The sequence below is a fragment of the Cyanistes caeruleus genome, chromosome 14 (assembly GCF_971803275.1).
Source record: "Cyanistes caeruleus chromosome 14, bCyaCae1.hap1.1, whole genome shotgun sequence".
NCBI lineage: Eukaryota > Metazoa > Chordata > Aves > Passeriformes > Paridae > Cyanistes > Cyanistes caeruleus.
Window position 1 is genome coordinate 362,713 of NC_141714.1, and position 13,669 is coordinate 376,381.

Here is a 13,669-nt window from a genome sequence, read left to right on the forward strand (position 1 = left end):
TTTCCAGGAGAAGAGGGAAAACATCGCTGTCCTGTGGTGCGGTAGAAATGCCACCACAACTGTGATTGTGTGAGCAAAGCCAGCCAGTGCTTTTTGGGGCAGCAGCAGCAGCTGAGAGTGTGGCAGAGCGGTTTTGATACTCTTTTTAGAGTCCTGCAAACATTGTTCCCGAAACAACCCACAGCTTTGCAAATGTGCCCGAAGAAAATGCAAAGAGAACTGGGGTGTGAAAATCAAAGACTGTTTATCTGTAGAAGAAAAGGAACAAGAATGAACAACACCACATATTTACACTGTAAGAATATTGGTAACAACAACAACAACAAACTATAGAACCTATTTACCTGAGAACAGCTCTAACAAAGCTCTATGAAACGTATTTACAGGCAACTTAAACAAACTCTAAAACTTCTATCCTGAACACAACAACTGTAAAACGTATGTACAGCAGGGTGGCATCTGTGTCTGTGATGTCCCTAAGTCCTGGAAGAAAAACAAGTAGCACGGTCAGTGCAGTCAGGCACGGAAGGGTGTTCCATGTGCTGCCGGGCTGGGACACTGGCCCAGTGGGACTCTGCTGCCAGAAGGGAGCCTGGCTGGGGGCTGTGGCCCAGGCACTGGAACAGGACTTGTGTGGCCCACAGCAAGCCCAGGCCAGGCCAGGGATGGCCAGCAGAATCCAGTGCATGGGCTAGCGTGTCCCTGAGCAAGAAGTGCCCAGCCCGGCCCCAGGCTGGCAGCAGGGGCCCCACTCTGCCTGTGGGGAGCACCTGCCTGTTCTGCTGCTGGCATCGGTCTTCATCCCAAGACCATGTCTTCCTCCTTGTCTTTTAGATCAATATCCATCTCTTCAATATAATCTTTCGTTTCCACCTCCATCTCTTCCTCTGTCTCGTACATATCCACATCCATCTCTTCCTCTCCGGTATCCTCTCCGTCCACTTCCATGGCTTCTTCTCTATCAGTCTGTGTATCGACGTCCGTCTCCTCCTCTCGGTCTGTGCCAGCCTGCAGAGGTAGCAAAATTTCCCACCCTGTCCCACAGAGCTCCAGCCCAGCCAGGCAGCTGCGGGGTGTCCGCCTCCGTGGAATAGTACCATACCTCTTTTGGAACAAATGCAGACATCCTGCAGGGATGGAGAGCAAAATCCAAGCGATGGGGAGCTTTGGGGACTGCTGGGGGAATCAGGGAGCAGGTGGCAACAAGGTGACAGGGGTAGGCTTGGAGCAGGGTGAATGAAGAGCGTGCTGGCACAAGGAGCCAAGGGTTGTGTTGTGGCCGTTGCTGGATGCTGGAAGTTCTAGCTGGAGCGTGCACTGTGACATCACCGCCAGGAGTTCAGGCCCAGGCTGAAGTGGACAACGGAGACCGTAGAATGAATGACGGAATCCCTGGGTGCTTGGGCTTGGAAGGGACCCTAAAGACCATCTTGTTCCAAGCGGAGCAATCTTCGCCCAGAATAGGTTGCTCAGAGCCCCGCTCCCAGCTGGCCTTGGATGTTGCCAAGGATGGAGCATCCCCAGCCTCTGTGCACAGCCCGGGCCAGTGCCCCAGCAGCCGGAGTGGAAAAGAGCAGCTTCATTAGATCCAACTTCAAGCTCACTCCTGCAGTTGAAAGGCTTCTCCTCTCTGTGCCCATCTTTCCTAGAGCTGCAGGGAGGCCTCGCCAGCCCCCTTCTCTTTCCAGGCTGAGCATCCCCAGCCCCACACGGACAGCAGTCCGATGCGTGGCAGTCAAGGCTAAAGGGTAGCAAATGGCTACATCAGGAAGTGAGAGATGGAAGCTTTTGGAGATGGAAGCTTTACCTCTAAATGTAGAAAAGAAAGAAAAGTGGAGGGGGAAATGGTGGGACTCTGGCTCTGTTCTAACTGGTGAAGATTTTCTTTTCTTCTTTTCTGTCGTGCTAACCCAAGTTTTGTTGTTTGAAAGGAGGTTTAGCAAAATATCCATCGTCTTCTCCACTGCTGAAACACTGAACAACACCTGGGCAGGCTGAGGATGCAGAGCAAAACCTGCAAATATCTACTGCTGATCGTGATCCTGGGGAATGCAGCTAAAGCCAGCCAAAAGCAATTTCTGGAAAGTCAAGCCTGCTTTACGTTTTCTGGAGTTTGCTTGTGCCAACTTCACCAGTCATTTCTAAAAAAGGAAAAGAAACTCCAAGCAAAAGAGAGAAAAACACAAAGAAACCAACCCAAAGAAACCAATCAAACAAACAGATAAAACACCCCCAATCAAACCAAAGGCAATGAGAAGTTAGGACTAGTTGTAAGGATATCACAGCAGGCGAATGGCTGCTTCCTACTTGGATCACCATCCAAAGCCACCTAGAACAACTTGTCCAAAACATATCCAACAGGAGAAATGGAAAAAGTGATCCATGGCAGCTCTGCATTGTGGTGAAGGATGAGCATGCAGTGGTCCAGATGCAGCATTGCCCACCCTCCAGGCTGCTGTTTGCTCTGCTGAAAGACTCTTGCAGGACTGTGGCCCCTCTCCATGCAATGGAAATCATTGCCACAGCTCTCAGTTGAGGCACTGGCATTTCCAGAGCCAGATTCAGGCACAATCCTACTGCCTGCTGAGCATCTGGGAAAGCTGCTGAGCATCTTCAGGCCTAGAAGCACAAAAGAGCTCAGGCTCTCCCCGAACTGGGTTTTCAGGGCAGCTTTCCATATCTCTGCAAGATTTCTTCATCCCTCAACACGTCTGACTTTATTATGTCCAACGATGCATTTGGGTTTCTTCCTTCCTCTTGTGTGCCCGTGAGTAACCTTCCACGTGGATGAAGGAGATTGTGTACAGGACAATTGATTGCGGCATTGCCATTTGGCTTCACTGTCACTCAGTTGAACACGGTCCTTATCTAAGAAGGACTTCCAAGAAATGGGTAGGAGTTTTGGCTGTGAGAGGAGCAGAAAGCACATTTTCTACAGCAAATTGCTAGCTGATGCACTTTCCTCCCTGCCAAAATAGTGATTGCCATTCATCTTCCTGGGAAGAATGTAAAGACCCATTCAGAGATGCCAGGTTCAGCTGGCCTGTGGCTTTGTGTGCCTCATTTCACATGTCCAATTTCAAGGGCCACTAAAAGAGGCTCATGTTTGCCTTGCTACCCACAAGTGCTGTAGGTATTTCCAGGAGAAGAGGGAAAACATCGCTGTCCTGTGGTGCGGTAGAAATGCCACCACAACTGTGATTGTGTGAGCAAAGCCAGCCAGTGCTTTTTGGGGCAGCAGCAGCAGCTGAGAGTGTGGCAGAGCGGTTTTGATACTCTTTTTAGAGTCCTGCAAACATTGTTCCCGAAACAACCCACAGCTTTGCAAATGTGCCCGAAGAAAATGCAAAGAGAACTGGGGTGTGAAAATCAAAGACTGTTTATCTGTAGAAGAAAAGGAACAAGAATGAACTACACCACATATTTACACTGTAAGAATATTGGTAACAACAACAACAACAAACTATAGAACCTATTTACCTGAGAACAGCTCTAACAAAGCTCTATGAAACGTATTTACAGGCAACTTAAACAAACTCTAAAACCTCTATCCTGAACACAACAACTGTAAAACGTATGTACAGCAGGGTGGCATCTGTGTCTGTGATGTCCCTAAGTCCTGGAAGAAAAACAAGTAGCACGGTCAGTGCAGTCAGGCACGGAAGGGTGTTCCATGTGCTGCCGGGCTGGGACACTGGCCCAGTGGGACTCTGCTGCCAGAAGGGAGCCTGGCTGGGGGCTGTGGCCCAGGCACTGGAACAGGGCTTGTGTGGCCCACAGCAAGCCCAGGCCAGGCCAGGGATGGCCAGCAGAATCCAGTGCATGGGCTAGCGTGTCCCTGAGCAGGGAGTGCCCAGCCCGGCCCCAGGCTGGCAGCAGGGGCCCCACTCTGCCTGTGGGGAGCACCTGCCTGTTCTGCTGCTGGCATCGGTCTTCATCCCAAGACCATGTCTTCCTCCTTGTCTTTTAGATCAATATCCATCTCTTCAATATAATCTTTCGTTTCCACCTCCATCTCTTCCTCTGTCTCGTACATATCCACATCCATCTCTTCCTCTCCGGTATCCTCTCCGTCCACTTCCATGGCTTCTTCTCTATCAGTCTGTGTATCGACGTCCGTCTCCTCCTCTCGGTCTGTGCCAGCCTGCAGAGGTAGCAAAATTTCCCAGCCTGTCCCACAGAGCTCCAGCCCAGCCAGGCAGCTGCGGGGTGTCCGCCTCCGTGGAATAGTACCATACCTCTTTTGGAACAAATGCAGACATCCTGCAGGGATGGAGAGCAAAATCCAAGCGATGGGGAGCTTTGGGGACTGCTGGGGGAATCAGGGAGCAGGTGGCAACAAGGTGACAGGGGTAGGCTTGGAGCAGGGTGAATGAAGAGCGTGCTGGCACAAGGAGCCAAGGGTTGTGTTGTGGCCGTTGCTGGATGCTGGAAGTTCTAGCTGGAGCGTGCACTGTGACATCACCGCCAGGAGTTCAGGCCCAGGCTGAAGTGGACAACGGAGACCGTAGAATGAATGACGGAATCCCTGGGTGCTTGGGCTTGGAAGGGACCCTAAAGACCATCTTGTTCCAAGCGGAGCAATCTTCGCCCAGAATAGGTTGCTCAGAGCCCCGCTCCCAGCTGGCCTTGGATGTTGCCAAGGATGGAGCATCCCCAGCCTCTGTGCACAGCCCGGGCCAGTGGCCCAGCAGCCGGAGTGGAAAAGAGCAGCTTCATTAGATCCAACTTCAAGCTCACTCCTGCAGTTGAAAGGCTTCTCCTCTCTGTGCCCATCTTTCCTAGAGCTGCAGGGAGGCCTCGCCAGCCCCCTTCTCTTTCCAGGCTGAGCATCCCCAGCCCCACACGGACAGCAGTCCGATGCGTGGCAGTCAAGGCTAAAGGGTAGCAAATGGCTACATCAGGAAGTGAGAGATGGAAGCTTTTGGAGATGGAAGCTTTACCTCTAAATGTAGAAAAGAAAGAAAAGTGGAGGGGGAAATGGTGGGACTCTGGCTCTGTTCTAACTGGTGAAGATTTTCTTTTCTTCTTTTCTGTCGTGCTAACCCAAGTTTTGTTGTTTGAAAGGAGGTTTAGCAAAATATCCATCGTCTTCTCCACTGCTGAAACACTGAACAACACCTGGGCAGGCTGAGGATGCAGAGCAAAACCTGCAAATATCTACTGCTGATCGTGATCCTGGGGAATGCAGCTAAAGCCAGCCAAAAGCAATTTCTGGAAAGTCAAGCCTGCTTTACGTTTTCTGGAGTTTGCTTGTGCCAACTTCACCAGTCATTTCTAAAAAAGGAAAAGAAACTCCAAGCAAAAGAGAGAAAAACACAAAGAAACCAACCCAAAGAAACCAATCAAACAAACAGATAAAACACCCCCAATCAAACCAAAGGCAATGAGAAGTTAGGACTAGTTGTAAGGATATCACAGCAGGCGAATGGCTGCTTCCTACTTGGATCACCATCCAAAGCCACCTAGAACAACTTCTCCAAAACATATCCAACAGCAGAAATGGAAAAAGTGATCCATGGCAGCTCTGCATTGTGGTGAAGGATGAGCATGCAGTGGTCCAGATGCAGCATTGCCCACCCTCCAGGCTGCTGTTTGCTCTGCTGAAAGACTCTTGCAGGACTGTGGCCCCTCTCCATGCAATGGAAATCATTGCCACAGCTCTCAGTTGAGGCACTGGCATTTCCAGAGCCAGATTCAGGCACAATCCTACTGCCTGCTGAGCATCTGGGAAAGCTGCTGAGCATCTTCAGGCCTAGAAGCACAAAAGAGCTCAGGCTCTCCCCGAACTGGGTTTTCAGGGCAGCTTTCCATATCTCTGCAAGATTTCTTCATCCCTCAACACGTCTGACTTTATTATGTCCAACGATGCATTTGGGTTTCTTCCTTCCTCTTGTGTGCCCGTGAGTAACCTTCCACGTGGATGAAGGAGATTGTGTACAGGACAATTGATTGCGGCATTGCCATTTGGCTTCACTGTCACTCAGTTGAACACGGTCCTTATCTAAGAAGGACTTCCAAGAAATGGGTAGGAGTTTTGGCTGTGAGAGGAGCAGAAAGCACATTTTCTACAGCAAATTGCTAGCTGATGCACTTTCCTCCCTGCCAAAATAGTGATTGCCATTCATCTTCCTGGGAAGAATGTAAAGACCCATTCAGAGATGCCAGGTTCAGCTGGCCTGTGGCTTTGTGTGCCTCATTTCACATGTCCAATTTCAAGGGCCACTAAAAGAGGCTCATGTTTGCCTTGCAACCCACAAGTGCTGTAGGTATTTCCAGGAGAAGAGGGAAAACATCGCTGTCCTGTGGTGTGGTAGAAATGCCACCACAACTGTGATTGTGTGAGCAAAGCCAGCCAGTGCTTTTTGGGGCAGCAGCAGCAGCTGAGAGTGTGGCAGAGCGGTTTTGATACTCTTTTTAGAGTCCTGCAAACATTGTTCCCGAAACAACCCACAGCTTTGCAAATGTGCCCGAAGAAAATGCAAAGAGAACTGGGGTGTGAAAATCAAAGACTGTTTATCTGTAGAAGAAAAGGAACAAGAATGAACAACACCACATATTTACACTGTAAGAATATTGGTAACAACAACAACAACAAACTATAGAACCTATTTACCTGAGAACAGCTCTAACAAAGCTCTATGAAACGTATTTACAGGCAACTTAAACAAACTCTAAAACTTCTATCCTGAACACAACAACTGTAAAACGTATGTACAGCAGGGTGGCATCTGTGTCTGTGATGTCCCTAAGTCCTGGAAGAAAAACAAGTAGCACGGTCAGTGCAGTCAGGCACGGAAGGGTGTTCCATGTGCTGCCGGGCTGGGACACTGGCCCAGTGGGACTCTGCTGCCAGAAGGGAGCCTGGCTGGGGGCTGTGGCCCAGGCACTGGAACAGGGCTTGTGTGGCCCACAGCAAGCCCAGGCCAGGCCAGGGATGGCCAGCAGAATCCAGTGCATGGGCTAGCGTGTCCCTGAGCAAGAAGTGCCCAGCCCGGCCCCAGGCTGGCAGCAGGGGCCCCACTCTGCCTGTGGGGAGCACCTGCCTGTTCTGCTGCTGGCATCGGTCTTCATCCCAAGACCATGTCTTCCTCCTTGTCTTTTAGATCAATATCCATCTCTTCAATATAATCTTTCGTTTCCACCTCCATCTCTTCCTCTGTCTCGTACATATCCACATCCATCTCTTCCTCTCCGGTATCCTCTCCGTCCACTTCCATGGCTTCTTCTCTATCAGTCTGTGTATCGACGTCCGTCTCCTCCTCTCGGTCTGTGCCAGCCTGCAGAGGTAGCAAAATTTCCCACCCTGTCCCACAGAGCTCCAGCCCAGCCAGGCAGCTGCGGGGTGTCCGCCTCCGTGGAATAGTACCATACCTCTTTTGGAACAAATGCAGACATCCTGCAGGGATGGAGAGCAAAATCCAAGCGATGGGGAGCTTTGGGGACTGCTGGGGGAATCAGGGAGCAGGTGGCAACAAGGTGACAGGGGTAGGCTTGGAGCAGGGTGAATGAAGAGCGTGCTGGCACAAGGAGCCAAGGGTTGTGTTGTGGCCGTTGCTGGATGCTGGAAGTTCTAGCTGGAGCGTGCACTGTGACATCACCGCCAGGAGTTCAGGCCCAGGCTGAAGTGGACAACGGAGACCGTAGAATGAATGACGGAATCCCTGGGTGCTTGGGCTTGGAAGGGACCCTAAAGACCATCTTGTTCCAAGCGGAGCAATCTTCGCCCAGAATAGGTTGCTCAGAGCCCCGCTCCCAGCTGGCCTTGGATGTTGCCAAGGATGGAGCATCCCCAGCCTCTGTGCACAGCCCGGGCCAGTGGCCCAGCAGCCGGAGTGGAAAAGAGCAGCTTCATTAGATCCAACTTCAAGCTCACTCCTGCAGTTGAAAGGCTTCTCCTCTCTGTGCCCATCTTTCCTAGAGCTGCAGGGAGGCCTCGCCAGCCCCCTTCTCTTTCCAGGCTGAGCATCCCCAGCCCCACACGGACAGCAGTCCGATGCGTGGCAGTCAAGGCTAAAGGGTAGCAAATGGCTACATCAGGAAGTGAGAGATGGAAGCTTTTGGAGATGGAAGCTTTACCTCTAAATGTAGAAAAGAAAGAAAAGTGGAGGGGGAAATGGTGGGACTCTGGCTCTGTTCTAACTGGTGAAGATTTTCTTTTCTTCTTTTCTGTCGTGCTAACCCAAGTTTTGTTGTTTGAAAGGAGGTTTAGCAAAATATCCATCGTCTTCTCCACTGCTGAAACACTGAACAACACCTGGGCAGGCTGAGGATGCAGAGCAAAACCTGCAAATATCTACTGCTGATCGTGATCCTGGGGAATGCAGCTAAAGCCAGCCAAAAGCAATTTCTGGAAAGTCAAGCCTGCTTTACGTTTTCTGGAGTTTGCTTGTGCCAACTTCACCAGTCATTTCTAAAAAAGGAAAAGAAACTCCAAGCAAAAGAGAGAAAAACACAAAGAAACCAACCCAAAGAAACCAATCAAACAAACAGATAAAACACCCCCAATCAAACCAAAGGCAATGAGAAGTTAGGACTAGTTGTAAGGATATCACAGCAGGCGAATGGCTGCTTCCTACTTGGATCACCATCCAAAGCCACCTAGAACAACTTCTCCAAAACATATCCAACAGGAGAAATGGAAAAAGTGATCCATGGCAGCTCTGCATTGTGGTGAAGGATGAGCATGCAGTGGTCCAGATGCAGCATTGCCCACCCTCCAGGCTGCTGTTTGCTCTGCTGAAAGACTCTTGCAGGACTGTGGCCCCTCTCCATGCAATGGAAATCATTGCCACAGCTCTCAGTTGAGGCACTGGCATTTCCAGAGCCAGATTCAGGCACAATCCTACTGCCTGCTGAGCATCTGGGAAAGCTGCTGAGCATCTTCAGGCCTAGAAGCACAAAAGAGCTCAGGCTCTCCCCGAACTGGGTTTTCAGGGCAGCTTTCCATATCTCTGCAAGATTTCTTCATCCCTCAACACGTCTGACTTTATTATGTCCAACGATGCATTTGGGTTTCTTCCTTCCTCTTGTGTGCCCGTGAGTAACCTTCCACGTGGATGAAGGAGATTGTGTACAGGACAATTGATTGCGGCATTGCCATTTGGCTTCACTGTCACTCAGTTGAACACGGTCCTTATCTAAGAAGGACTTCCAAGAAATGGGTAGGAGTTTTGGCTGTGAGAGGAGCAGAAAGCACATTTTCTACAGCAAATTGCTAGCTGATGCACTTTCCTCCCTGCCAAAATAGTGATTGCCATTCATCTTCCTGGGAAGAATGTAAAGACCCATTCAGAGATGCCAGGTTCAGCTGGCCTGTGGCTTTGTGTGCCTCATTTCACATGTCCAATTTCAAGGGCCACTAAAAGAGGCTCATGTTTGCCTTGCAACCCACAAGTGCTGTAGGTATTTCCAGGAGAAGAGGGAAAACATCGCTGTCCTGTGGTGTGGTAGAAATGCCACCACAACTGTGATTGTGTGAGCAAAGCCAGACAGTGCTTTTTGGGGCAGCAGCAGCAGCTGAGAGTGTGGCAGAGCGGTTTTGATACTCTTTTTAGAGTCCTGCAAACATTGTTCCCGAAACAACCTACAGCTTTGCAAATGTGCCCGAAGAAAATGCAAAGAGAACTGGGGTGTGAAAATCAAAGACTGTTTATCTGTAGAAGAAAAGGAACAAGAATGAACTACACCACATATTTACACTGTAAGAATATTGGTAACAACAACAACAACAACAACAACAAACTATAGAACCTATTTACCTGAGAACAGCTCTAACAAAGCTCTATGAAACGTATTTACAGGCAACTTAAACAAACTCTAAAACTTCTATCCTGAACACAACAACTGTAAAACGTATGTACAGCAGGGTGGCATCTGTGTCTGTGATGTCCCTAAGTCCTGGAAGAAAAACAAGTAGCACGGTCAGTGCAGTCAGGCACGGAAGGGTGTTCCATGTGCTGCCGGGCTGGGACACTGGCCCAGTGGGACTCTGCTGCCAGAAGGGAGCCTGGCTGGGGGCTGTGGCCCAGGCACTGGAACAGGGCTTGTGTGGCCCACAGCAAGCCCAGGCCAGGCCAGGGATGGCCAGCAGAATCCAGTGCATGGGCTAGCGTGTCCCTGAGCAGGGAGTGCCCAGCCCGGCCCCAGGCTGGCAACAGGGGCCCCACTCTGCCTGTGGGGAGCACCTGCCTGTTCTGCTGCTGGCATCGGTCTTCATCCCAAGACCATGTCTTCCTCCTTGTCTTTTAGATCAATATCCATCTCTTCAATATAATCTTTCGTTTCCACCTCCATCTCTTCCTCTGTCTCGTACATATCCACATCCATCTCTTCCTCTCCGGTATCCTCTCCGTCCACTTCCATGGCTTCTTCTCTATCAGTCTGTGTATCGACGTCCGTCTCCTCCTCTCGGTCTGTGCCAGCCTGCAGAGGTAGCAAAATTTCCCAGCCTGTCCCACAGAGCTCCAGCCCAGCCAGGCAGCTGCGGGGTGTCCGCCTCCGTGGAATAGTACCATAGCTCTTTTGGAACAAATGCAGACATCCTGCAGGGATGGAGAGCAAAATCCAAGCGATGGGGAGCTTTGGGGACTGCTGGGGGAATCAGGGAGCAGGTGGCAACAAGGTGACAGGGGTAGGCTTGGAGCAGGGTGAATGAAGAGCGTGCTGGCACAAGGAGCCAAGGGTTGTGTTGTGGCCGTTGCTGGATGCTGGAAGTTCTAGCTGGAGCGTGCACTGTGACATCACCGCCAGGAGTTCAGGCCCAGGCTGAAGTGGACAACGGAGACCGTAGAATGAATGACGGAATCCCTGGGTGCTTGGGCTTGGAAGGGACCCTAAAGACCATCTTGTTCCAAGCGGAGCAATCTTCGCCCAGAATAGGTTGCTCAGAGCCCCGCTCCCAGCTGGCCTTGGATGTTGCCAAGGATGGAGCATCCCCAGCCTCTGTGCACAGCCCGGGCCAGTGCCCCAGCAGCCGGAGTGGAAAAGAGCAGCTTCATTAGATCCAACTTCAAGCTCACTCCTGCAGTTGAAAGGCTTCTCCTCTCTGTGCCCATCTTTCCTAGAGCTGCAGGGAGGCCTCGCCAGCCCCCTTCTCTTTCCAGGCTGAGCATCCCCAGCCCCACACGGACAGCAGTCCGATGCGTGGCAGTCAAGGCTAAAGGGTAGCAAATGGCTACATCAGGAAGTGAGAGATGGAAGCTTTTGGAGATGGAAGCTTTACCTCTAAATGTAGAAAAGAAAGAAAAGTGGAGGGGGAAATGGTGGGACTCTGGCTCTGTTCTAACTGGTGAAGATTTTCTTTTCTTCTTTTCTGTCGTGCTAACCCAAGTTTTGTTGTTTGAAAGGAGGTTTAGCAAAATATCCATCGTCTTCTCCACTGCTGAAACACTGAACAACACCTGGGCAGGCTGAGGATGCAGAGCAAAACCTGCAAATATCTACTGCTGATCGTGATCCTGGGGAATGCAGCTAAAGCCAGCCAAAAGCAATTTCTGGAAAGTCAAGCCTGCTTTACGTTTTCTGGAGTTTGGTTGTGCCAACTTCACCAGTCATTTCTAAAAAAGGAAAAGAAACTCCAAGCAAAAGAGAGAAAAACACAAAGAAACCAACCCAAAGAAACCAATCAAACAAACAGATAAAACACCCCCAATCAAACCAAAGGCAATGAGAAGTTAGGACTAGTTGTAAGGATATCACAGCAGGCGAATGGCTGCTTCCTACTTGGATCACCATCCAAAGCCACCTAGAACAACTTGTCCAAAACATATCCAACAGGAGAAATGGAAAAAGTGATCCATGGCAGCTCTGCATTGTGGTGAAGGATGAGCATGCAGTGGTCCAGATGCAGCATTGCCCACCCTCCAGGCTGCTGTTTGCTCTGCTGAAAGACTCTTGCAGGACTGTGGCCCCTCTCCATGCAATGGAAATCATTGCCACAGCTCTCAGTTGAGGCACTGGCATTTCCAGAGCCAGATTCAGGCACAATCCTACTGCCTGCTGAGCATCTGGGAAAGCTGCTGAGCATCTTCAGGCCTAGAAGCACAAAAGAGCTCAGGCTCTCCCCGAACTGGGTTTTCAGGGCAGCTTTCCATATCTCTGCAAGATTTCTTCATCCCTCAACACGTCTGACTTTATTATGTCCAACGATGCATTTGGGTTTCTTCCTTCCTCTTGTGTGCCCGTGAGTAACCTTCCACGTGGATGAAGGAGATTGTGTACAGGACAATTGATTGCGGCATTGCCATTTGGCTTCACTGTCACTCAGTTGGACACGGTCCTTATCTAAGAAGGACTTCCAAGAAATGGGTAGGAGTTTTGGCTGTGAGAGGAGCAGAAAGCACATTTTCTACAGCAAATTGCTAGCTGATGCACTTTCCTCCCTGCCAAAATAGTGATTGCCATTCATCTTCCTGGGAAGAATGTAAAGACCCATTCAGAGATGCCAGGTTCAGCTGGCCTGTGGCTTTGTGTGCCTCATTTCACATGTCCAATTTCAAGGGCCACTAAAAGAGGCTCATGTTTGCCTTGCAACCCACAAGTGCTGTAGGTATTTCCAGGAGAAGAGGGAAAACATCGCTGTCCTGTGGTGCGGTAGAAATGCCACCACAACTGTGATTGTGTGAGCAAAGCCAGACAGTGCTTTTTGGGGCAGCAGCAGCAGCTGAGAGTGTGGCAGAGCGGTTTTGATACTCTTTTTAGAGTCCTGCAAACATTGTTCCCGAAACAACCCACAGCTTTGCAAATGTGCCCGAAGAAAATGCAAAGAGAACTGGGGTGTGAAAATCAAAGACTGTTTATCTGTAGAAGAAAAGGAACAAGAATGAACAACACCACATATTTACACTGTAAGAATATTGGTAACAACAACAACAACAAACTATAGAACCTATTTACCTGAGAACAGCTCTAACAAAGCTCTATGAAACGTATTTACAGGCAACTTAAACAAACTCTAAAACTTCTATCCTGAACACAACAACTGTAAAACGTATGTACAGCAGGGTGGCATCTGTGTCTGTGATGTCCCTAAGTCCTGGAAGAAAAACAAGTAGCACGGTCAGTGCAGTCAGGCACGGAAGGGTGTTCCATGTGCTGCCGGGCTGGGACACTGGCCCAGTGGGACTCTGCTGCCAGAAGGGAGCCTGGCTGGGGGCTGTGGCCCAGGCACTGGAACAGGGCTTGTGTGGCCCACAGCAAGCCCAGGCCAGGCCAGGGATGGCCAGCAGAATCCAGTGCATGGGCTAGCGTGTCCCTGAGCAAGAAGTGCCCAGCCCGGCCCCAGGCTGGCAGCAGGGGCCCCACTCTGCCTGTGGGGAGCACCTGCCTGTTCTGCTGCTGGCATCGGTCTTCATCCCAAGACCATGTCTTCCTCCTTGTCTTTTAGATCAATATCCATCTCTTCAATATAATCTTTCCTTTCCACCTCCATCTCTTCCTCTGTCTCGTACATATCCACATCCATCTCTTCCTCTCCGGTATCCTCTCCGTCCACTTCCATGGCTTCTTCTCTATCAGTCTGTGTATCGACGTCCGTCTCCTCCTCTCGGTCTGTGCCAGCCTGCAGAGGTAGCAAAATTTCCCAGCCTGTCCCACAGAGCTCCAGCCCAGCCAGGCAGCTGCGGGGTGTCCGCCTCCGTGGAATAGTACCATACCTCTTTTGGAACAA

General features: G+C 50.4%; 1 long non-coding RNA gene across 1 annotated transcript; it reads right to left on the reverse strand.

Moving 5' to 3' along the window:
* Positions 1-6,499: 6,499 nt before the first annotated feature.
* LOC147650473 (uncharacterized) lies at positions 6,500-12,880 on the reverse strand. The gene is made up of 5 exons (XR_015276236.1): positions 10,515-12,880; positions 10,192-10,425; positions 7,375-9,900; positions 7,047-7,280; positions 6,500-6,755 (listed from the first exon to the last, which is right to left on the reverse strand). It is a non-coding gene; the product is annotated as an uncharacterized LOC147650473 (long non-coding RNA).
* Positions 12,881-13,669: the final 789 nt, after the last annotated feature.